The 22446-nt window shown below is 53.5% G+C and overlaps 24 non-coding genes across 24 annotated transcripts; all 24 read right to left on the bottom strand.

Moving 5' to 3' along the window:
• Positions 1-264: 264 nt before the first annotated feature.
• Positions 265-428, bottom strand: LOC137067013 (U1 spliceosomal RNA). Its single transcript, XR_010902842.1, has one exon. It is a non-coding gene; the product is annotated as a U1 spliceosomal RNA (small nuclear RNA).
• Positions 429-896: 468 nt separating this feature from the next.
• LOC137066556 (U2 spliceosomal RNA) lies at positions 897-1087 on the bottom strand. Its single transcript, XR_010902466.1, has one exon. It is a non-coding gene; the product is annotated as a U2 spliceosomal RNA (small nuclear RNA).
• Positions 1088-2120: 1033 nt separating this feature from the next.
• On the bottom strand, positions 2121-2284 carry LOC137067011 (U1 spliceosomal RNA). The gene has a single exon (XR_010902841.1). It is a non-coding gene; the product is annotated as a U1 spliceosomal RNA (small nuclear RNA).
• Positions 2285-2752: 468 nt separating this feature from the next.
• LOC137066555 (U2 spliceosomal RNA) lies at positions 2753-2943 on the bottom strand. Its single transcript, XR_010902465.1, has one exon. It is a non-coding gene; the product is annotated as a U2 spliceosomal RNA (small nuclear RNA).
• A 1033-nt stretch (positions 2944-3976) lies between these two features.
• Positions 3977-4140, bottom strand: LOC137067009 (U1 spliceosomal RNA). Its single transcript, XR_010902839.1, has one exon. It is a non-coding gene; the product is annotated as a U1 spliceosomal RNA (small nuclear RNA).
• Positions 4141-4608: 468 nt separating this feature from the next.
• On the bottom strand, positions 4609-4799 carry LOC137066797 (U2 spliceosomal RNA). Its single transcript, XR_010902684.1, has one exon. It is a non-coding gene; the product is annotated as a U2 spliceosomal RNA (small nuclear RNA).
• Positions 4800-5832: 1033 nt separating this feature from the next.
• On the bottom strand, positions 5833-5996 carry LOC137067008 (U1 spliceosomal RNA). The gene has a single exon (XR_010902838.1). It is a non-coding gene; the product is annotated as a U1 spliceosomal RNA (small nuclear RNA).
• A 468-nt stretch (positions 5997-6464) lies between these two features.
• On the bottom strand, positions 6465-6655 carry LOC137066553 (U2 spliceosomal RNA). The gene has a single exon (XR_010902463.1). It is a non-coding gene; the product is annotated as a U2 spliceosomal RNA (small nuclear RNA).
• A 1033-nt stretch (positions 6656-7688) lies between these two features.
• Positions 7689-7852, bottom strand: LOC137067007 (U1 spliceosomal RNA). The gene has a single exon (XR_010902837.1). It is a non-coding gene; the product is annotated as a U1 spliceosomal RNA (small nuclear RNA).
• A 468-nt stretch (positions 7853-8320) lies between these two features.
• On the bottom strand, positions 8321-8511 carry LOC137066552 (U2 spliceosomal RNA). The gene has a single exon (XR_010902462.1). It is a non-coding gene; the product is annotated as a U2 spliceosomal RNA (small nuclear RNA).
• A 1033-nt stretch (positions 8512-9544) lies between these two features.
• LOC137067006 (U1 spliceosomal RNA) lies at positions 9545-9708 on the bottom strand. Its single transcript, XR_010902836.1, has one exon. It is a non-coding gene; the product is annotated as a U1 spliceosomal RNA (small nuclear RNA).
• A 468-nt stretch (positions 9709-10176) lies between these two features.
• Positions 10177-10367, bottom strand: LOC137066551 (U2 spliceosomal RNA). Its single transcript, XR_010902461.1, has one exon. It is a non-coding gene; the product is annotated as a U2 spliceosomal RNA (small nuclear RNA).
• A 1033-nt stretch (positions 10368-11400) lies between these two features.
• LOC137067005 (U1 spliceosomal RNA) lies at positions 11401-11564 on the bottom strand. Its single transcript, XR_010902835.1, has one exon. It is a non-coding gene; the product is annotated as a U1 spliceosomal RNA (small nuclear RNA).
• A 468-nt stretch (positions 11565-12032) lies between these two features.
• On the bottom strand, positions 12033-12223 carry LOC137066550 (U2 spliceosomal RNA). Its single transcript, XR_010902460.1, has one exon. It is a non-coding gene; the product is annotated as a U2 spliceosomal RNA (small nuclear RNA).
• A 1033-nt stretch (positions 12224-13256) lies between these two features.
• Positions 13257-13420, bottom strand: LOC137067003 (U1 spliceosomal RNA). Its single transcript, XR_010902833.1, has one exon. It is a non-coding gene; the product is annotated as a U1 spliceosomal RNA (small nuclear RNA).
• Positions 13421-13888: 468 nt separating this feature from the next.
• Positions 13889-14079, bottom strand: LOC137066549 (U2 spliceosomal RNA). Its single transcript, XR_010902459.1, has one exon. It is a non-coding gene; the product is annotated as a U2 spliceosomal RNA (small nuclear RNA).
• A 1033-nt stretch (positions 14080-15112) lies between these two features.
• LOC137067002 (U1 spliceosomal RNA) lies at positions 15113-15276 on the bottom strand. The gene has a single exon (XR_010902832.1). It is a non-coding gene; the product is annotated as a U1 spliceosomal RNA (small nuclear RNA).
• Positions 15277-15744: 468 nt separating this feature from the next.
• Positions 15745-15935, bottom strand: LOC137066547 (U2 spliceosomal RNA). Its single transcript, XR_010902458.1, has one exon. It is a non-coding gene; the product is annotated as a U2 spliceosomal RNA (small nuclear RNA).
• A 1033-nt stretch (positions 15936-16968) lies between these two features.
• On the bottom strand, positions 16969-17132 carry LOC137067000 (U1 spliceosomal RNA). Its single transcript, XR_010902831.1, has one exon. It is a non-coding gene; the product is annotated as a U1 spliceosomal RNA (small nuclear RNA).
• A 468-nt stretch (positions 17133-17600) lies between these two features.
• On the bottom strand, positions 17601-17791 carry LOC137066546 (U2 spliceosomal RNA). The gene has a single exon (XR_010902457.1). It is a non-coding gene; the product is annotated as a U2 spliceosomal RNA (small nuclear RNA).
• Positions 17792-18824: 1033 nt separating this feature from the next.
• On the bottom strand, positions 18825-18988 carry LOC137066999 (U1 spliceosomal RNA). The gene has a single exon (XR_010902830.1). It is a non-coding gene; the product is annotated as a U1 spliceosomal RNA (small nuclear RNA).
• Positions 18989-19456: 468 nt separating this feature from the next.
• On the bottom strand, positions 19457-19647 carry LOC137066545 (U2 spliceosomal RNA). The gene has a single exon (XR_010902456.1). It is a non-coding gene; the product is annotated as a U2 spliceosomal RNA (small nuclear RNA).
• Positions 19648-20680: 1033 nt separating this feature from the next.
• Positions 20681-20844, bottom strand: LOC137066998 (U1 spliceosomal RNA). The gene has a single exon (XR_010902829.1). It is a non-coding gene; the product is annotated as a U1 spliceosomal RNA (small nuclear RNA).
• A 468-nt stretch (positions 20845-21312) lies between these two features.
• LOC137066544 (U2 spliceosomal RNA) lies at positions 21313-21503 on the bottom strand. Its single transcript, XR_010902455.1, has one exon. It is a non-coding gene; the product is annotated as a U2 spliceosomal RNA (small nuclear RNA).
• Between the last annotated feature and the right edge of the window lie 943 nt (positions 21504-22446).

Here is a 22446-nt window from a genome sequence, read left to right as displayed (position 1 = left end):
GCTGTCAATCAACTCGTCCGTTGAATATCAAAGTTTGTGGGAAAAACCACATTCGGCAAACCGGTCGCAGGTTTCGACAACCTCGATGAAAACAGACGCAGTTCAGTTCTCTGAACTCTCCGGGTCACTGGCTGACACAGCAGAAAGAGACAGAAACATAACAAAACTGGTGCAACTTCACCCTTTGGGGCAGTGGGCGGCGCCACAAGCGTCAAGAACCGCACGCTTTTTCCCTCCACGCTATCTGCTTTTAACCAGTGTGTACAGGGGAGAGCGCGAACGCAGTCCCCCACTACCATAAATTATGCAGTCGAGATTCCCACATTTGGGGAATTCGCAGGGGTCAGCACAACCGGAGTGCAATGGCCGAGCCTCGCCCTGGGTGAACCACCTTCCTGATCATGGTGTCTCCCCTGCCAGGTAAGTATGAGTTGCCTGGCCTCCAGGCAGAGGCGCCCTATCCCCCTTCGCCATCCTCAAACACGGTGACCTTCCCCTCCCCCAAGAAAAGGAAGGACGGGGCACCTTCCATTGCTTGACTGCTGCGTGCGTGCGTGCCTGACCTTGATTTGAATCAGGTGTCCCTAATCCATCCAACACAAACCCCTGATTCGACTCATCAGCTCGTTGGTAAAGACTCTCAAATAAGAGGGACATCAAAAAACGTGCTGTGACGGTGATGAGTCAGCCGGCCGGCAACCGACGCTTTTGTTCTTCTTTTTTCCCTATGCTCATATGACCGCAGCTTGCTGCTTTCTCTGTGGCACGGTCATCGTCAACGGTCACCTCATCGTCATTCTGTATGCGCTTCCTGCGTATTTCTGTATTCTCTGACAAAATTCCAGTGGTGTTGTTGGTTCTTCTATTAGTCACAACAATTCGCAGTCCCCAAAAAGGGGAAGCACACCGTTCCTGGAGGCACTGCAATACCAGGTCGATGCGTGGAGTGGACGGAGCAAGCCCCGGTTCCGGCTCCATGTGCCAAAAATCAATTTAATATGCAGTCCCCGGATAGGGGACGTATCAGATATTAAACTGATAAGAACAGATACTACACTTGATCTTAGCCAAAAGGCCGAGAAGCGATGACACAATGACGCAGCGGCAGGGGAGCCGGCAAAGGCGACGCCCATCTGGGAAGCGGTGAGGGGGGGGAGGGTTGGCAAAGGCCGTACGTCGTAGAGACCTGAAACTTTGAGGGATGGTACTAGCCACTCGCTCTACAACATCACCAAGGCTGGCCCCCCGATGGGCCCGGCGGTGGCGCTACAGCCACCGAAAGTACGAAATGGCTCGTAGCTCCCAAACCGCACGCCGCAGAACCAAGTGTCTTATATCATCGGAATCCTTGGCTCGAGCCGAGCGAGACGCATGCCTCGGATTCGAAGGTTGCGCTGGCGAAATTTTCGGGTATTTGGGATTTTGTGAAAAACCTACTTTTGCACACTAGTCCTAGGTCTTTTGCCCGATCTGGCCCAAACCAGTGCAGAAAGATTCTCTGGAGTCTGACTGTCCGTCCAGATCGGAAAAAAAGTGGGAATTTCGATTCAGCTTGGCGGCGGCAGGCCGAAACCTACGGGCTGGGCGAGGCGGGGTCTGCTAGAACGGCTATAGCTCTTGGACGGAACGAGACAATTTCACCCAAGCCGGTACACCCGTGCACGGGCTCAGTCTGGGGTCAGGCGAGAAAGGACGCGGTGAATGGCCACCTAGTGGCGCTTTAAAATGAAAAAGCAACAACATGAGAGCGGCTATAGGCGAACGTATGTCGCGTGCTTTTTCACAGCACGCGCACGAGACAGTCGTACCATACGACAGAAAACCTCCATCCGAACAACTTTGCCTTTGGGACCACTGCTGTCAATCAACTCGTCCGTTGAATATCAAAGTTTGTGGGAAAAACCACATTCGGCAAACCGGTCGCAGGTTTCGACAACCTCGATGAAAACAGACGCAGTTCAGTTCTCTGAACTCTCCGGGTCACTGGCTGACACAGCAGAAAGAGACAGAAACATAACAAAACTGGTGCAACTTCACCCTTTGGGGCAGTGGGCGGCGCCACAAGCGTCAAGAACCGCACGCTTTTTCCCTCCACGCTATCTGCTTTTAACCAGTGTGTACAGGGGAGAGCGCGAACGCAGTCCCCCACTACCATAAATTATGCAGTCGAGATTCCCACATTTGGGGAATTCGCAGGGGTCAGCACAACCGGAGTGCAATGGCCGAGCCTCGCCCTGGGTGAACCACCTTCCTGATCATGGTGTCTCCCCTGCCAGGTAAGTATGAGTTGCCTGGCCTCCAGGCAGAGGCGCCCTATCCCCCTTCGCCATCCTCAAACACGGTGACCTTCCCCTCCCCCAAGAAAAGGAAGGACGGGGCACCTTCCATTGCTTGACTGCTGCGTGCGTGCGTGCCTGACCTTGATTTGAATCAGGTGTCCCTAATCCATCCAACACAAACCCCTGATTCGACTCATCAGCTCGTTGGTAAAGACTCTCAAATAAGAGGGACATCAAAAAACGTGCTGTGACGGTGATGAGTCAGCCGGCCGGCAACCGACGCTTTTGTTCTTCTTTTTTCCCTATGCTCATATGACCGCAGCTTGCTGCTTTCTCTGTGGCACGGTCATCGTCAACGGTCACCTCATCGTCATTCTGTATGCGCTTCCTGCGTATTTCTGTATTCTCTGACAAAATTCCAGTGGTGTTGTTGGTTCTTCTATTAGTCACAACAATTCGCAGTCCCCAAAAAGGGGAAGCACACCGTTCCTGGAGGCACTGCAATACCAGGTCGATGCGTGGAGTGGACGGAGCAAGCCCCGGTTCCGGCTCCATGTGCCAAAAATCAATTTAATATGCAGTCCCCGGATAGGGGACGTATCAGATATTAAACTGATAAGAACAGATACTACACTTGATCTTAGCCAAAAGGCCGAGAAGCGATGACACAATGACGCAGCGGCAGGGGAGCCGGCAAAGGCGACGCCCATCTGGGAAGCTGTGAGGGGGGGGAGGGTTGGCAAAGGCCGTACGTCGTAGAGACCTGAAACTTTGAGGGATGGTACTAGCCACTCGCTCTACAACATCACCAAGGCTGGCCCCCCGATGGGCCCGGCGGTGGCGCTACAGCCACCGAAAGTACGAAATGGCTCGTAGCTCCCAAACCGCACGCCGCAGAACCAAGTGTCTTATATCATCGGAATCCTTGGCTCGAGCCGAGCGAGACGCATGCCTCGGATTCGAAGGTTGCGCTGGCGAAATTTTCGGGTATTTGGGATTTTGTGAAAAACCTACTTTTGCACACTAGTCCTAGGTCTTTTGCCCGATCTGGCCCAAACCAGTGCAGAAAGATTCTCTGGAGTCTGACTGTCCGTCCAGATCGGAAAAAAAGTGGGAATTTCGATTCAGCTTGGCGGCGGCAGGCCGAAACCTACGGGCTGGGCGAGGCGGGGTCTGCTAGAACGGCTATAGCTCTTGGACGGAACGAGACAATTTCACCCAAGCCGGTACACCCGTGCACGGGCTCAGTCTGGGGTCAGGCGAGAAAGGACGCGGTGAATGGCCACCTAGTGGCGCTTTAAAATGAAAAAGCAACAACATGAGAGCGGCTATAGGCGAACGTATGTCGCGTGCTTTTTCACAGCACGCGCACGAGACAGTCGTACCATACGACAGAAAACCTCCATCCGAACAACTTTGCCTTTGGGACCACTGCTGTCAATCAACTCGTCCGTTGAATATCAAAGTTTGTGGGAAAAACCACATTCGGCAAACCGGTCGCAGGTTTCGACAACCTCGATGAAAACAGACGCAGTTCAGTTCTCTGAACTCTCCGGGTCACTGGCTGACACAGCAGAAAGAGACAGAAACATAACAAAACTGGTGCAACTTCACCCTTTGGGGCAGTGGGCGGCGCCACAAGCGTCAAGAACCGCACGCTTTTTCCCTCCACGCTATCTGCTTTTAACCAGTGTGTACAGGGGAGAGCGCGAACGCAGTCCCCCACTACCATAAATTATGCAGTCGAGATTCCCACATTTGGGGAATTCGCAGGGGTCAGCACAACCGGAGTGCAATGGCCGAGCCTCGCCCTGGGTGAACCACCTTCCTGATCATGGTGTCTCCCCTGCCAGGTAAGTATGAGTTGCCTGGCCTCCAGGCAGAGGCGCCCTATCCCCCTTCGCCATCCTCAAACACGGTGACCTTCCCCTCCCCCAAGAAAAGGAAGGACGGGGCACCTTCCATTGCTTGACTGCTGCGTGCGTGCGTGCCTGACCTTGATTTGAATCAGGTGTCCCTAATCCATCCAACACAAACCCCCGATTCGACTCATCAGCTCGTTGGTAAAGACTCTCAAATAAGAGGGACATCAAAAAACGTGCTGTGACGGTGATGAGTCAGCCGGCCGGCAACCGACGCTTTTGTTCTTCTTTTTTCCCTATGCTCATATGACCGCAGCTTGCTGCTTTCTCTGTGGCACGGTCATCGTCAACGGTCACCTCATCGTCATTCTGTATGCGCTTCCTGCGTATTTCTGTATTCTCTGACAAAATTCCAGTGGTGTTGTTGGTTCTTCTATTAGTCACAACAATTCGCAGTCCCCAAAAAGGGGAAGCACACCGTTCCTGGAGGCACTGCAATACCAGGTCGATGCATGGAGTGGACGGAGCAAGCCCCGGTTCCGGCTCCATGTGCCAAAAATCAATTTAATATGCAGTCCCCGGATAGGGGACGTATCAGATATTAAACTGATAAGAACAGATACTACACTTGATCTTAGCCAAAAGGCCGAGAAGCGATGACACAATGACGCAGCGGCAGGGGAGCCGGCAAAGGCGACGCCCATCTGGGAAGCGGTGAGGGGGGGGAGGGTTGGCAAAGGCCGTACGTCGTAGAGACCTGAAACTTTGAGGGATGGTACTAGCCACTCGCTCTACAACATCACCAAGGCTGGCCCCCCGATGGGCCCGGCGGTGGCGCTACAGCCACCGAAAGTACGAAATGGCTCGTAGCTCCCAAACCGCACGCCGCAGAACCAAGTGTCTTATATCATCGGAATCCTTGGCTCGAGCCGAGCGAGACGCATGCCTCGGATTCGAAGGTTGCGCTGGCGAAATTTTCGGGTATTTGGGATTTTGTGAAAAACCTACTTTTGCACACTAGTCCTAGGTCTTTTGCCCGATCTGGCCCAAACCAGTGCAGAAAGATTCTCTGGAGTCTGACTGTCCGTCCAGATCGGAAAAAAAGTGGGAATTTCGATTCAGCTTGGCGGCGGCAGGCCGAAACCTACGGGCTGGGCGAGGCGGGGTCTGCTAGAACGGCTATAGCTCTTGGACGGAACGAGACAATTTCACCCAAGCCGGTACACCCGTGCACGGGCTCAGTCTGGGGTCAGGCGAGAAAGGACGCGGTGAATGGCCACCTAGTGGCGCTTTAAAATGAAAAAGCAACAACATGAGAGCGGCTATAGGCGAACGTATGTCGCGTGCTTTTTCACAGCACGCGCACGAGACAGTCGTACCATACGACAGAAAACCTCCATCCGAACAACTTTGCCTTTGGGACCACTGCTGTCAATCAACTCGTCCGTTGAATATCAAAGTTTGTGGGAAAAACCACATTCGGCAAACCGGTCGCAGGTTTCGACAACCTCGATGAAAACAGACGCAGTTCAGTTCTCTGAACTCTCCGGGTCACTGGCTGACACAGCAGAAAGAGACAGAAACATAACAAAACTGGTGCAACTTCACCCTTTGGGGCAGTGGGCGGCGCCACAAGCGTCAAGAACCGCACGCTTTTTCCCTCCACGCTATCTGCTTTTAACCAGTGTGTACAGGGGAGAGCGCGAACGCAGTCCCCCACTACCATAAATTATGCAGTCGAGATTCCCACATTTGGGGAATTCGCAGGGGTCAGCACAACCGGAGTGCAATGGCCGAGCCTCGCCCTGGGTGAACCACCTTCCTGATCATGGTGTCTCCCCTGCCAGGTAAGTATGAGTTGCCTGGCCTCCAGGCAGAGGCGCCCTATCCCCCTTCGCCATCCTCAAACACGGTGACCTTCCCCTCCCCCAAGAAAAGGAAGGACGGGGCACCTTCCATTGCTTGACTGCTGCGTGCGTGCGTGCCTGACCTTGATTTGAATCAGGTGTCCCTAATCCATCCAACACAAACCCCCGATTCGACTCATCAGCTCGTTGGTAAAGACTCTCAAATAAGAGGGACATCAAAAAACGTGCTGTGACGGTGATGAGTCAGCCGGCCGGCAACCGACGCTTTTGTTCTTCTTTTTTCCCTATGCTCATATGACCGCAGCTTGCTGCTTTCTCTGTGGCACGGTCATCGTCAACGGTCACCTCATCATCATTCTGTATGCGCTTCCTGCGTATTTCTGTATTCTCTGACAAAATTCCAGTGGTGTTGTTGGTTCTTCTATTAGTCACAACAATTCGCAGTCCCCAAAAAGGGGAAGCACACCGTTCCTGGAGGCACTGCAATACCAGGTCGATGCGTGGAGTGGACGGAGCAAGCCCCGGTTCCGGCTCCATGTGCCAAAAATCAATTTAATATGCAGTCCCCGGATAGGGGACGTATCAGATATTAAACTGATAAGAACAGATACTACACTTGATCTTAGCCAAAAGGCCGAGAAGCGATGACACAATGACGCAGCGGCAGGGGAGCCGGCAAAGGCGACGCCCATCTGGGAAGCGGTGAGGGGGGGGAGGGTTGGCAAAGGCCGTACGTCGTAGAGACCTGAAACTTTGAGGGATGGTACTAGCCACTCGCTCTACAACATCACCAAGGCTGGCCCCCCGATGGGCCCGGCGGTGGCGCTACAGCCACCGAAAGTACGAAATGGCTCGTAGCTCCCAAACCGCACGCCGCAGAACCAAGTGTCTTATATCATCGGAATCCTTGGCTCGAGCCGAGCGAGACGCATGCCTCGGATTCGAAGGTTGCGCTGGCGAAATTTTCGGGTATTTGGGATTTTGTGAAAAACCTACTTTTGCACACTAGTCCTAGGTCTTTTGCCCGATCTGGCCCAAACCAGTGCAGAAAGATTCTCTGGAGTCTGACTGTCCGTCCAGATCGGAAAAAAAGTGGGAATTTCGATTCAGCTTGGCGGCGGCAGGCCGAAACCTACGGGCTGGGCGAGGCGGGGTCTGCTAGAACGGCTATAGCTCTTGGACGGAACGAGACAATTTCACCCAAGCCGGTACACCCGTGCACGGGCTCAGTCTGGGGTCAGGCGAGAAAGGACGCGGTGAATGGCCACCTAGTGGCGCTTTAAAATGAAAAAGCAACAACATGAGAGCGGCTATAGGCGAACGTATGTCGCGTGCTTTTTCACAGCACGCGCACGAGACAGTCGTACCATACGACAGAAAACCTCCATCCGAACAACTTTGCCTTTGGGACCACTGCTGTCAATCAACTCGTCCGTTGAATATCAAAGTTTGTGGGAAAAACCACATTCGGCAAACCGGTCGCAGGTTTCGACAACCTCGATGAAAACAGACGCAGTTCAGTTCTCTGAACTCTCCGGGTCACTGGCTGACACAGCAGAAAGAGACAGAAACATAACAAAACTGGTGCAACTTCACCCTTTGGGGCAGTGGGCGGCGCCACAAGCGTCAAGAACCGCACGCTTTTTCCCTCCACGCTATCTGCTTTTAACCAGTGTGTACAGGGGAGAGCGCGAACGCAGTCCCCCACTACCATAAATTATGCAGTCGAGATTCCCACATTTGGGGAATTCGCAGGGGTCAGCACAACCGGAGTGCAATGGCCGAGCCTCGCCCTGGGTGAACCACCTTCCTGATCATGGTGTCTCCCCTGCCAGGTAAGTATGAGTTGCCTGGCCTCCAGGCAGAGGCGCCCTATCCCCCTTCGCCATCCTCAAACACGGTGACCTTCCCCTCCCCCAAGAAAAGGAAGGACGGGGCACCTTCCATTGCTTGACTGCTGCGTGCGTGCGTGCCTGACCTTGATTTGAATCAGGTGTCCCTAATCCATCCAACACAAACCCCCGATTCGACTCATCAGCTCGTTGGTAAAGACTCTCAAATAAGAGGGACATCAAAAAACGTGCTGTGACGGTGATGAGTCAGCCGGCCGGCAACCGACGCTTTTGTTCTTCTTTTTTCCCTATGCTCATATGACCGCAGCTTGCTGCTTTCTCTGTGGCACGGTCATCGTCAACGGTCACCTCATCATCATTCTGTATGCGCTTCCTGCGTATTTCTGTATTCTCTGACAAAATTCCAGTGGTGTTGTTGGTTCTTCTATTAGTCACAACAATTCGCAGTCCCCAAAAAGGGGAAGCACACCGTTCCTGGAGGCACTGCAATACCAGGTCGATGCGTGGAGTGGACGGAGCAAGCCCCGGTTCCGGCTCCATGTGCCAAAAATCAATTTAATATGCAGTCCCCGGATAGGGGACGTATCAGATATTAAACTGATAAGAACAGATACTACACTTGATCTTAGCCAAAAGGCCGAGAAGCGATGACACAATGACGCAGCGGCAGGGGAGCCGGCAAAGGCGACGCCCATCTGGGAAGCGGTGAGGGGGGGGAGGGTTGGCAAAGGCCGTACGTCGTAGAGACCTGAAACTTTGAGGGATGGTACTAGCCACTCGCTCTACAACATCACCAAGGCTGGCCCCCCGATGGGCCCGGCGGTGGCGCTACAGCCACCGAAAGTACGAAATGGCTCGTAGCTCCCAAACCGCACGCCGCAGAACCAAGTGTCTTATATCATCGGAATCCTTGGCTCGAGCCGAGCGAGACGCATGCCTCGGATTCGAAGGTTGCGCTGGCGAAATTTTCGGGTATTTGGGATTTTGTGAAAAACCTACTTTTGCACACTAGTCCTAGGTCTTTTGCCCGATCTGGCCCAAACCAGTGCAGAAAGATTCTCTGGAGTCTGACTGTCCGTCCAGATCGGAAAAAAAGTGGGAATTTCGATTCAGCTTGGCGGCGGCAGGCCGAAACCTACGGGCTGGGCGAGGCGGGGTCTGCTAGAACGGCTATAGCTCTTGGACGGAACGAGACAATTTCACCCAAGCCGGTACACCCGTGCACGGGCTCAGTCTGGGGTCAGGCGAGAAAGGACGCGGTGAATGGCCACCTAGTGGCGCTTTAAAATGAAAAAGCAACAACATGAGAGCGGCTATAGGCGAACGTATGTCGCGTGCTTTTTCACAGCACGCGCACGAGACAGTCGTACCATACGACAGAAAACCTCCATCCGAACAACTTTGCCTTTGGGACCACTGCTGTCAATCAACTCGTCCGTTGAATATCAAAGTTTGTGGGAAAAACCACATTCGGCAAACCGGTCGCAGGTTTCGACAACCTCGATGAAAACAGACGCAGTTCAGTTCTCTGAACTCTCCGGGTCACTGGCTGACACAGCAGAAAGAGACAGAAACATAACAAAACTGGTGCAACTTCACCCTTTGGGGCAGTGGGCGGCGCCACAAGCGTCAAGAACCGCACGCTTTTTCCCTCCACGCTATCTGCTTTTAACCAGTGTGTACAGGGGAGAGCGCGAACGCAGTCCCCCACTACCATAAATTATGCAGTCGAGATTCCCACATTTGGGGAATTCGCAGGGGTCAGCACAACCGGAGTGCAATGGCCGAGCCTCGCCCTGGGTGAACCACCTTCCTGATCATGGTGTCTCCCCTGCCAGGTAAGTATGAGTTGCCTGGCCTCCAGGCAGAGGCGCCCTATCCCCCTTCGCCATCCTCAAACACGGTGACCTTCCCCTCCCCCAAGAAAAGGAAGGACGGGGCACCTTCCATTGCTTGACTGCTGCGTGCGTGCGTGCCTGACCTTGATTTGAATCAGGTGTCCCTAATCCATCCAACACAAACCCCTGATTCGACTCATCAGCTCGTTGGTAAAGACTCTCAAATAAGAGGGACATCAAAAAACGTGCTGTGACGGTGATGAGTCAGCCGGCCGGCAACCGACGCTTTTGTTCTTCTTTTTTCCCTATGCTCATATGACCGCAGCTTGCTGCTTTCTCTGTGGCACGGTCATCGTCAACGGTCACCTCATCGTCATTCTGTATGCGCTTCCTGCGTATTTCTGTATTCTCTGACAAAATTCCAGTGGTGTTGTTGGTTCTTCTATTAGTCACAACAATTCGCAGTCCCCAAAAAGGGGAAGCACACCGTTCCTGGAGGCACTGCAATACCAGGTCGATGCGTGGAGTGGACGGAGCAAGCCCCGGTTCCGGCTCCATGTGCCAAAAATCAATTTAATATGCAGTCCCCGGATAGGGGACGTATCAGATATTAAACTGATAAGAACAGATACTACACTTGATCTTAGCCAAAAGGCCGAGAAGCGATGACACAATGACGCAGCGGCAGGGGAGCCGGCAAAGGCGACGCCCATCTGGGAAGCGGTGAGGGGGGGGAGGGTTGGCAAAGGCCGTACGTCGTAGAGACCTGAAACTTTGAGGGATGGTACTAGCCACTCGCTCTACAACATCACCAAGGCTGGCCCCCCGATGGGCCCGGCGGTGGCGCTACAGCCACCGAAAGTACGAAATGGCTCGTAGCTCCCAAACCGCATGCCGCAGAACCAAGTGTCTTATATCATCGGAATCCTTGGCTCGAGCCGAGCGAGACGCATGCCTCGGATTCGAAGGTTGCGCTGGCGAAATTTTCGGGTATTTGGGATTTTGTGAAAAACCTACTTTTGCACACTAGTCCTAGGTCTTTTGCCCGATCTGGCCCAAACCAGTGCAGAAAGATTCTCTGGAGTCTGACTGTCCGTCCAGATCGGAAAAAAAGTGGGAATTTCGATTCAGCTTGGCGGCGGCAGGCCGAAACCTACGGGCTGGGCGAGGCGGGGTCTGCTAGAACGGCTATAGCTCTTGGACGGAACGAGACAATTTCACCCAAGCCGGTACACCCGTGCACGGGCTCAGTCTGGGGTCAGGCGAGAAAGGACGCGGTGAATGGCCACCTAGTGGCGCTTTAAAATGAAAAAGCAACAACATGAGAGCGGCTATAGGCGAACGTATGTCGCGTGCTTTTTCACAGCACGCGCACGAGACAGTCGTACCATACGACAGAAAACCTCCATCCGAACAACTTTGCCTTTGGGACCACTGCTGTCAATCAACTCGTCCGTTGAATATCAAAGTTTGTGGGAAAAACCACATTCGGCAAACCGGTCGCAGGTTTCGACAACCTCGATGAAAACAGACGCAGTTCAGTTCTCTGAACTCTCCGGGTCACTGGCTGACACAGCAGAAAGAGACAGAAACATAACAAAACTGGTGCAACTTCACCCTTTGGGGCAGTGGGCGGCGCCACAAGCGTCAAGAACCGCACGCTTTTTCCCTCCACGCTATCTGCTTTTAACCAGTGTGTACAGGGGAGAGCGCGAACGCAGTCCCCCACTACCATAAATTATGCAGTCGAGATTCCCACATTTGGGGAATTCGCAGGGGTCAGCACAACCGGAGTGCAATGGCCGAGCCTCGCCCTGGGTGAACCACCTTCCTGATCATGGTGTCTCCCCTGCCAGGTAAGTATGAGTTGCCTGGCCTCCAGGCAGAGGCGCCCTATCCCCCTTCGCCATCCTCAAACACGGTGACCTTCCCCTCCCCCAAGAAAAGGAAGGACGGGGCACCTTCCATTGCTTGACTGCTGCGTGCGTGCGTGCCTGACCTTGATTTGAATCAGGTGTCCCTAATCCATCCAACACAAACCCCCGATTCGACTCATCAGCTCGTTGGTAAAGACTCTCAAATAAGAGGGACATCAAAAAACGTGCTGTGACGGTGATGAGTCAGCCGGCCGGCAACCGACGCTTTTGTTCTTCTTTTTTCCCTATGCTCATATGACCGCAGCTTGCTGCTTTCTCTGTGGCACGGTCATCGTCAACGGTCACCTCATCGTCATTCTGTATGCGCTTCCTGCGTATTTCTGTATTCTCTGACAAAATTCCAGTGGTGTTGTTGGTTCTTCTATTAGTCACAACAATTCGCAGTCCCCAAAAAGGGGAAGCACACCGTTCCTGGAGGCACTGCAATACCAGGTCGATGCGTGGAGTGGACGGAGCAAGCCCCGGTTCCGGCTCCATGTGCCAAAAATCAATTTAATATGCAGTCCCCGGATAGGGGACGTATCAGATATTAAACTGATAAGAACAGATACTACACTTGATCTTAGCCAAAAGGCCGAGAAGCGATGACACAATGACGCAGCGGCAGGGGAGCCGGCAAAGGCGACGCCCATCTGGGAAGCGGTGAGGGGGGGGAGGGTTGGCAAAGGCCGTACGTCGTAGAGACCTGAAACTTTGAGGGATGGTACTAGCCACTCGCTCTACAACATCACCAAGGCTGGCCCCCCGATGGGCCCGGCGGTGGCGCTACAGCCACCGAAAGTACGAAATGGCTCGTAGCTCCCAAACCGCACGCCGCAGAACCAAGTGTCTTATATCATCGGAATCCTTGGCTCGAGCCGAGCGAGACGCATGCCTCGGATTCGAAGGTTGCGCTGGCGAAATTTTCGGGTATTTGGGATTTTGTGAAAAACCTACTTTTGCACACTAGTCCTAGGTCTTTTGCCCGATCTGGCCCAAACCAGTGCAGAAAGATTCTCTGGAGTCTGACTGTCCGTCCAGATCGGAAAAAAAGTGGGAATTTCGATTCAGCTTGGCGGCGGCAGGCCGAAACCTACGGGCTGGGCGAGGCGGGGTCTGCTAGAACGGCTATAGCTCTTGGACGGAACGAGACAATTTCACCCAAGCCGGTACACCCGTGCACGGGCTCAGTCTGGGGTCAGGCGAGAAAGGACGCGGTGAATGGCCACCTAGTGGCGCTTTAAAATGAAAAAGCAACAACATGAGAGCGGCTATAGGCGAACGTATGTCGCGTGCTTTTTCACAGCACGCGCACGAGACAGTCGTACCATACGACAGAAAACCTCCATCCGAACAACTTTGCCTTTGGGACCACTGCTGTCAATCAACTCGTCCGTTGAATATCAAAGTTTGTGGGAAAAACCACATTCGGCAAACCGGTCGCAGGTTTCGACAACCTCGATGAAAACAGACGCAGTTCAGTTCTCTGAACTCTCCGGGTCACTGGCTGACACAGCAGAAAGAGACAGAAACATAACAAAACTGGTGCAACTTCACCCTTTGGGGCAGTGGGCGGCGCCACAAGCGTCAAGAACCGCACGCTTTTTCCCTCCACGCTATCTGCTTTTAACCAGTGTGTACAGGGGAGAGCGCGAACGCAGTCCCCCACTACCATAAATTATGCAGTCGAGATTCCCACATTTGGGGAATTCGCAGGGGTCAGCACAACCGGAGTGCAATGGCCGAGCCTCGCCCTGGGTGAACCACCTTCCTGATCATGGTGTCTCCCCTGCCAGGTAAGTATGAGTTGCCTGGCCTCCAGGCAGAGGCGCCCTATCCCCCTTCGCCATCCTCAAACACGGTGACCTTCCCCTCCCCCAAGAAAAGGAAGGACGGGGCACCTTCCATTGCTTGACTGCTGCGTGCGTGCGTGCCTGACCTTGATTTGAATCAGGTGTCCCTAATCCATCCAACACAAACCCCTGATTCGACTCATCAGCTCGTTGGTAAAGACTCTCAAATAAGAGGGACATCAAAAAACGTGCTGTGACGGTGATGAGTCAGCCGGCCGGCAACCGACGCTTTTGTTCTTCTTTTTTCCCTATGCTCATATGACCGCAGCTTGCTGCTTTCTCTGTGGCACGGTCATCGTCAACGGTCACCTCATCGTCATTCTGTATGCGCTTCCTGCGTATTTCTGTATTCTCTGACAAAATTCCAGTGGTGTTGTTGGTTCTTCTATTAGTCACAACAATTCGCAGTCCCCAAAAAGGGGAAGCACACCGTTCCTGGAGGCACTGCAATACCAGGTCGATGCGTGGAGTGGACGGAGCAAGCCCCGGTTCCGGCTCCATGTGCCAAAAATCAATTTAATATGCAGTCCCCGGATAGGGGACGTATCAGATATTAAACTGATAAGAACAGATACTACACTTGATCTTAGCCAAAAGGCCGAGAAGCGATGACACAATGACGCAGCGGCAGGGGAGCCGGCAAAGGCGACGCCCATCTGGGAAGCGGTGAGGGGGGGGAGGGTTGGCAAAGGCCGTACGTCGTAGAGACCTGAAACTTTGAGGGATGGTACTAGCCACTCGCTCTACAACATCACCAAGGCTGGCCCCCCGATGGGCCCGGCGGTGGCGCTACAGCCACCGAAAGTACGAAATGGCTCGTAGCTCCCAAACCGCACGCCGCAGAACCAAGTGTCTTATATCATCGGAATCCTTGGCTCGAGCCGAGCGAGACGCATGCCTCGGATTCGAAGGTTGCGCTGGCGAAATTTTCGGGTATTTGGGATTTTGTGAAAAACCTACTTTTGCACACTAGTCCTAGGTCTTTTGCCCGATCTGGCCCAAACCAGTGCAGAAAGATTCTCTGGAGTCTGACTGTCCGTCCAGATCGGAAAAAAAGTGGGAATTTCGATTCAGCTTGGCGGCGGCAGGCCGAAACCTACGGGCTGGGCGAGGCGGGGTCTGCTAGAACGGCTATAGCTCTTGGACGGAACGAGACAATTTCACCCAAGCCGGTACACCCGTGCACGGGCTCAGTCTGGGGTCAGGCGAGAAAGGACGCGGTGAATGGCCACCTAGTGGCGCTTTAAAATGAAAAAGCAACAACATGAGAGCGGCTATAGGCGAACGTATGTCGCGTGCTTTTTCACAGCACGCGCACGAGACAGTCGTACCATACGACAGAAAACCTCCATCCGAACAACTTTGCCTTTGGGACCACTGCTGTCAATCAACTCGTCCGTTGAATATCAAAGTTTGTGGGAAAAACCACATTCGGCAAACCGGTCGCAGGTTTCGACAACCTCGATGAAAACAGACGCAGTTCAGTTCTCTGAACTCTCCGGGTCACTGGCTGACACAGCAGAAAGAGACAGAAACATAACAAAACTGGTGCAACTTCACCCTTTGGGGCAGTGGGCGGCGCCACAAGCGTCAAGAACCGCACGCTTTTTCCCTCCACGCTATCTGCTTTTAACCAGTGTGTACAGGGGAGAGCGCGAACGCAGTCCCCCACTACCATAAATTATGCAGTCGAGATTCCCACATTTGGGGAATTCGCAGGGGTCAGCACAACCGGAGTGCAATGGCCGAGCCTCGCCCTGGGTGAACCACCTTCCTGATCATGGTGTCTCCCCTGCCAGGTAAGTATGAGTTGCCTGGCCTCCAGGCAGAGGCGCCCTATCCCCCTTCGCCATCCTCAAACACGGTGACCTTCCCCTCCCCCAAGAAAAGGAAGGACGGGGCACCTTCCATTGCTTGACTGCTGCGTGCGTGCGTGCCTGACCTTGATTTGAATCAGGTGTCCCTAATCCATCCAACACAAACCCCTGATTCGACTCATCAGCTCGTTGGTAAAGACTCTCAAATAAGAGGGACATCAAAAAACGTGCTGTGACGGTGATGAGTCAGCCGGCCGGCAACCGACGCTTTTGTTCTTCTTTTTTCCCTATGCTCATATGACCGCAGCTTGCTGCTTTCTCTGTGGCACGGTCATCGTCAACGGTCACCTCATCGTCATTCTGTATGCGCTTCCTGCGTATTTCTGTATTCTCTGACAAAATTCCAGTGGTGTTGTTGGTTCTTCTATTAGTCACAACAATTCGCAGTCCCCAAAAAGGGGAAGCACACCGTTCCTGGAGGCACTGCAATACCAGGTCGATGCGTGGAGTGGACGGAGCAAGCCCCGGTTCCGGCTCCATGTGCCAAAAATCAATTTAATATGCAGTCCCCGGATAGGGGACGTATCAGATATTAAACTGATAAGAACAGATACTACACTTGATCTTAGCCAAAAGGCCGAGAAGCGATGACACAATGACGCAGCGGCAGGGGAGCCGGCAAAGGCGACGCCCATCTGGGAAGCGGTGAGGGGGGGGAGGGTTGGCAAAGGCCGTACGTCGTAGAGACCTGAAACTTTGAGGGATGGTACTAGCCACTCGCTCTACAACATCACCAAGGCTGGCCCCCCGATGGGCCCGGCGGTGGCGCTACAGCCACCGAAAGTACGAAATGGCTCGTAGCTCCCAAACCGCACGCCGCAGAACCAAGTGTCTTATATCATCGGAATCCTTGGCTCGAGCCGAGCGAGACGCATGCCTCGGATTCGAAGGTTGCGCTGGCGAAATTTTCGGGTATTTGGGATTTTGTGAAAAACCTACTTTTGCACACTAGTCCTAGGTCTTTTGCCCGATCTGGCCCAAACCAGTGCAGAAAGATTCTCTGGAGTCTGACTGTCCGTCCAGATCGGAAAAAAAGTGGGAATTTCGATTCAGCTTGGCGGCGGCAGGCCGAAACCTACGGGCTGGGCGAGGCGGGGTCTGCTAGAACGGCTATAGCTCTTGGACGGAACGAGACAATTTCACCCAAGCCGGTACACCCGTGCACGGGCTCAGTCTGGGGTCAGGCGAGAAAGGACGCGGTGAATGGCCACCTAGTGGCGCTTTAAAATGAAAAAGCAACAACATGAGAGCGGCTATAGGCGAACGTATGTCGCGTGCTTTTTCACAGCACGCGCACGAGACAGTCGTACCATACGACAGAAAACCTCCATCCGAACAACTTTGCCTTTGGGACCACTGCTGTCAATCAACTCGTCCGTTGAATATCAAAGTTTGTGGGAAAAACCACATTCGGCAAACCGGTCGCAGGTTTCGACAACCTCGATGAAAACAGACGCAGTTCAGTTCTCTGAACTCTCCGGGTCACTGGCTGACACAGCAGAAAGAGACAGAAACATAACAAAACTGGTGCAACTTCACCCTTTGGGGCAGTGGGCGGCGCCACAAGCGTCAAGAACCGCACGCTTTTTCCCTCCACGCTATCTGCTTTTAACCAGTGTGTACAGGGGAGAGCGCGAACGCAGTCCCCCACTACCATAAATTATGCAGTCGAGATTCCCACATTTGGGGAATTCGCAGGGGTCAGCACAACCGGAGTGCAATGGCCGAGCCTCGCCCTGGGTGAACCACCTTCCTGATCATGGTGTCTCCCCTGCCAGGTAAGTATGAGTTGCCTGGCCTCCAGGCAGAGGCGCCCTATCCCCCTTCGCCATCCTCAAACACGGTGACCTTCCCCTCCCCCAAGAAAAGGAAGGACGGGGCACCTTCCATTGCTTGACTGCTGCGTGCGTGCGTGCCTGACCTTGATTTGAATCAGGTGTCCCTAATCCATCCAACACAAACCCCTGATTCGACTCATCAGCTCGTTGGTAAAGACTCTCAAATAAGAGGGACATCAAAAAACGTGCTGTGACGGTGATGAGTCAGCCGGCCGGCAACCGACGCTTTTGTTCTTCTTTTTTCCCTATGCTCATATGACCGCAGCTTGCTGCTTTCTCTGTGGCACGGTCATCGTCAACGGTCACCTCATCGTCATTCTGTATGCGCTTCCTGCGTATTTCTGTATTCTCTGACAAAATTCCAGTGGTGTTGTTGGTTCTTCTATTAGTCACAACAATTCGCAGTCCCCAAAAAGGGGAAGCACACCGTTCCTGGAGGCACTGCAATACCAGGTCGATGCGTGGAGTGGACGGAGCAAGCCCCGGTTCCGGCTCCATGTGCCAAAAATCAATTTAATATGCAGTCCCCGGATAGGGGACGTATCAGATATTAAACTGATAAGAACAGATACTACACTTGATCTTAGCCAAAAGGCCGAGAAGCGATGACACAATGACGCAGCGGCAGGGGAGCCGGCAAAGGCGACGCCCATCTGGGAAGCGGTGAGGGGGGGGAGGGTTGGCAAAGGCCGTACGTCGTAGAGACCTGAAACTTTGAGGGATGGCACTAGCCACTCGCTCTACAACATCACCAAGGCTGGCCCCCCGATGGGCCCGGCGGTGGCGCTACAGCCACCGAAAGTACGAAATGGCTCGTAGCTCCCAAACCGCACGCCGCAGAACCAAGTGTCTTATATCATCGGAATCCTTGGCTCGAGCCGAGCGAGACGCATGCCTCGGATTCGAAGGTTGCGCTGGCGAAATTTTCGGGTATTTGGGATTTTGTGAAAAACCTACTTTTGCACACTAGTCCTAGGTCTTTTGCCCGATCTGGCCCAAACCAGTGCAGAAAGATTCTCTGGAGTCTGACTGTCCGTCCAGATCGGAAAAAAAGTGGGAATTTCGATTCAGCTTGGCGGCGGCAGGCCGAAACCTACGGGCTGGGCGAGGCGGGGTCTGCTAGAACGGCTATAGCTCTTGGACGGAACGAGACAATTTCACCCAAGCCGGTACACCCGTGCACGGGCTCAGTCTGGGGTCAGGCGAGAAAGGACGCGGTGAATGGCCACCTAGTGGCGCTTTAAAATGAAAAAGCAACAACATGAGAGCGGCTATAGGCGAACGTATGTCGCGTGCTTTTTCACAGCACGCGCACGAGACAGTCGTACCATACGACAGAAAACCTCCATCCGAACAACTTTGCCTTTGGGACCACTGCTGTCAATCAACTCGTCCGTTGAATATCAAAGTTTGTGGGAAAAACCACATTCGGCAAACCGGTCGCAGGTTTCGACAACCTCGATGAAAACAGACGCAGTTCAGTTCTCTGAACTCTCCGGGTCACTGGCTGACACAGCAGAAAGAGACAGAAACATAACAAAACTGGTGCAACTTCACCCTTTGGGGCAGTGGGCGGCGCCACAAGCGTCAAGAACCGCACGCTTTTTCCCTCCACGCTATCTGCTTTTAACCAGTGTGTACAGGGGAGAGCGCGAACGCAGTCCCCCACTACCATAAATTATGCAGTCGAGATTCCCACATTTGGGGAATTCGCAGGGGTCAGCACAACCGGAGTGCAATGGCCGAGCCTCGCCCTGGGTGAACCACCTTCCTGATCATGGTGTCTCCCCTGCCAGGTAAGTATGAGTTGCCTGGCCTCCAGGCAGAGGCGCCCTATCCCCCTTCGCCATCCTCAAACACGGTGACCTTCCCCTCCCCCAAGAAAAGGAAGGACGGGGCACCTTCCATTGCTTGACTGCTGCGTGCGTGCGTGCCTGACCTTGATTTGAATCAGGTGTCCCTAATCCATCCAACACAAACCCCTGATTCGACTCATCAGCTCGTTGGTAAAGACTCTCAAATAAGAGGGACATCAAAAAACGTGCTGTGACGGTGATGAGTCAGCCGGCCGGCAACCGACGCTTTTGTTCTTCTTTTTTCCCTATGCTCATATGACCGCAGCTTGCTGCTTTCTCTGTGGCACGGTCATCGTCAACGGTCACCTCATCGTCATTCTGTATGCGCTTCCTGCGTATTTCTGTATTCTCTGACAAAATTCCAGTGGTGTTGTTGGTTCTTCTATTAGTCACAACAATTCGCAGTCCCCAAAAAGGGGAAGCACACCGTTCCTGGAGGCACTGCAATACCAGGTCGATGCGTGGAGTGGACGGAGCAAGCCCCGGTTCCGGCTCCATGTGCCAAAAATCAATTTAATATGCAGTCCCCGGATAGGGGACGTATCAGATATTAAACTGATAAGAACAGATACTACACTTGATCTTAGCCAAAAGGCCGAGAAGCGATGACACAATGACGCAGCGGCAGGGGAGCCGGCAAAGGCGACGCCCATCTGGGAAGCGGTGAGGGGGGGGAGGGTTGGCAAAGGCCGTACGTCGTAGAGACCTGAAACTTTGAGGGATGGTACTAGCCACTCGCTCTACAACATCACCAAGGCTGGCCCCCCGATGGGCCCGGCGGTGGCGCTACAGCCACCGAAAGTACGAAATGGCTCGTAGCTCCCAAACCGCACGCCGCAGAACCAAGTGTCTTATATCATCGGAATCCTTGGCTCGAGCCGAGCGAGACGCATGCCTCGGATTCGAAGGTTGCGCTGGCGAAATTTTCGGGTATTTGGGATTTTGTGAAAAACCTACTTTTGCACACTAGTCCTAGGTCTTTTGCCCGATCTGGCCCAAACCAGTGCAGAAAGATTCTCTGGAGTCTGACTGTCCGTCCAGATCGGAAAAAAAGTGGGAATTTCGATTCAGCTTGGCGGCGGCAGGCCGAAACCTACGGGCTGGGCGAGGCGGGGTCTGCTAGAACGGCTATAGCTCTTGGACGGAACGAGACAATTTCACCCAAGCCGGTACACCCGTGCACGGGCTCAGTCTGGGGTCAGGCGAGAAAGGACGCGGTGAATGGCCACCTAGTGGCGCTTTAAAATGAAAAAGCAACAACATGAGAGCGGCTATAGGCGAACGTATGTCGCGTGCTTTTTCACAGCACGCGCACGAGACAGTCGTACCATACGACAGAAAACCTCCATCCGAACAACTTTGCCTTTGGGACCACTGCTGTCAATCAACTCGTCCGTTGAATATCAAAGTTTGTGGGAAAAACCACATTCGGCAAACCGGTCGCAGGTTTCGACAACCTCGATGAAAACAGACGCAGTTCAGTTCTCTGAACTCTCCGGGTCACTGGCTGACACAGCAGAAAGAGACAGAAACATAACAAAACTGGTGCAACTTCACCCTTTGGGGCAGTGGGCGGCGCCACAAGCGTCAAGAACCGCACGCTTTTTCCCTCCACGCTATCTGCTTTTAACCAGTGTGTACAGGGGAGAGCGCGAACGCAGTCCCCCACTACCATAAATTATGCAGTCGAGATTCCCACATTTGGGGAATTCGCAGGGGTCAGCACAACCGGAGTGCAATGGCCGAGCCTCGCCCTGGGTGAACCACCTTCCTGATCATGGTGTCTCCCCTGCCAGGTAAGTATGAGTTGCCTGGCCTCCAGGCAGAGGCGCCCTATCCCCCTTCGCCATCCTCAAACACGGTGACCTTCCCCTCCCCCAAGAAAAGGAAGGACGGGGCACCTTCCATTGCTTGACTGCTGCGTGCGTGCGTGCCTGACCTTGATTTGAATCAGGTGTCCCTAATCCATCCAACACAAACCCCTGATTCGACTCATCAGCTCGTTGGTAAAGACTCTCAAATAAGAGGGACATCAAAAAACGTGCTGTGACGGTGATGAGTCAGCCGGCCGGCAACCGACGCTTTTGTTCTTCTTTTTTCCCTATGCTCATATGACCGCAGCTTGCTGCTTTCTCTGTGGCACGGTCATCGTCAACGGTCACCTCATCGTCATTCTGTATGCGCTTCCTGCGTATTTCTGTATTCTCTGACAAAATTCCAGTGGTGTTGTTGGTTCTTCTATTAGTCACAACAATTCGCAGTCCCCAAAAAGGGGAAGCACACCGTTCCTGGAGGCACTGCAATACCAGGTCGATGCGTGGAGTGGACGGAGCAAGCCCCGGTTCCGGCTCCATGTGCCAAAAATCAATTTAATATGCAGTCCCCGGATAGGGGACGTATCAGATATTAAACTGATAAGAACAGATACTACACTTGATCTTAGCCAAAAGGCCGAGAAGCGATGACACAATGACGCAGCGGCAGGGGAGCCGGCAAAGGCGACGCCCATCTGGGAAGCGGTGAGGGGGGGGAGGGTTGGCAAAGGCCGTACGTCGTAGAGACCTGAAACTTTGAGGGATGGCACTAGCCACTCGCTCTACAACATCACCAAGGCTGGCCCCCCGATGGGCCCGGCGGTGGCGCTACAGCCACCGAAAGTACGAAATGGCTCGTAGCTCCCAAACCGCACGCCGCAGAACCAAGTGTCTTATATCATCGGAATCCTTGGCTCGAGCCGAGCGAGACGCATGCCTCGGATTCGAAGGTTGCGCTGGCGAAATTTTCGGGTATTTGGGATTTTGTGAAAAACCTACTTTTGCACACTAGTCCTAGGTCTTTTGCCCGATCTGGCCCAAACCAGTGCAGAAAGATTCTCTGGAGTCTGACTGTCCGTCCAGATCGGAAAAAAAGTGGGAATTTCGATTCAGCTTGGCGGCGGCAGGCCGAAACCTACGGGCTGGGCGAGGCGGGGTCTGCTAGAACGGCTATAGCTCTTGGACGGAACGAGACAATTTCACCCAAGCCGGTACACCCGTGCACGGGCTCAGTCTGGGGTCAGGCGAGAAAGGACGCGGTGAATGGCCACCTAGTGGCGCTTTAAAATGAAAAAGCAACAACATGAGAGCGGCTATAGGCGAACGTATGTCGCGTGCTTTTTCACAGCACGCGCACGAGACAGTCGTACCATACGACAGAAAACCTCCATCCGAACAACTTTGCCTTTGGGACCACTGCTGTCAATCAACTCGTCCGTTGAATATCAAAGTTTGTGGGAAAAACCACATTCGGCAAACCGGTCGCAGGTTTCGACAACCTCGATGAAAACAGACGCAGTTCAGTTCTCTGAACTCTCCGGGTCACTGGCTGACACAGCAGAAAGAGACAGAAACATAACAAAACTGGTGCA

Source organism: Pseudorasbora parva, unplaced genomic scaffold (genome assembly GCF_024679245.1).
Source record: "Pseudorasbora parva isolate DD20220531a unplaced genomic scaffold, ASM2467924v1 scaffold_33, whole genome shotgun sequence".
In the NCBI taxonomy this organism is placed as follows: Eukaryota; Metazoa; Chordata; class Actinopteri; order Cypriniformes; family Gobionidae; genus Pseudorasbora; species Pseudorasbora parva.
The sequence above is the reverse complement of the archived record's forward strand: the minus strand, read 5'-3'. Positions and strand labels throughout refer to the sequence as shown.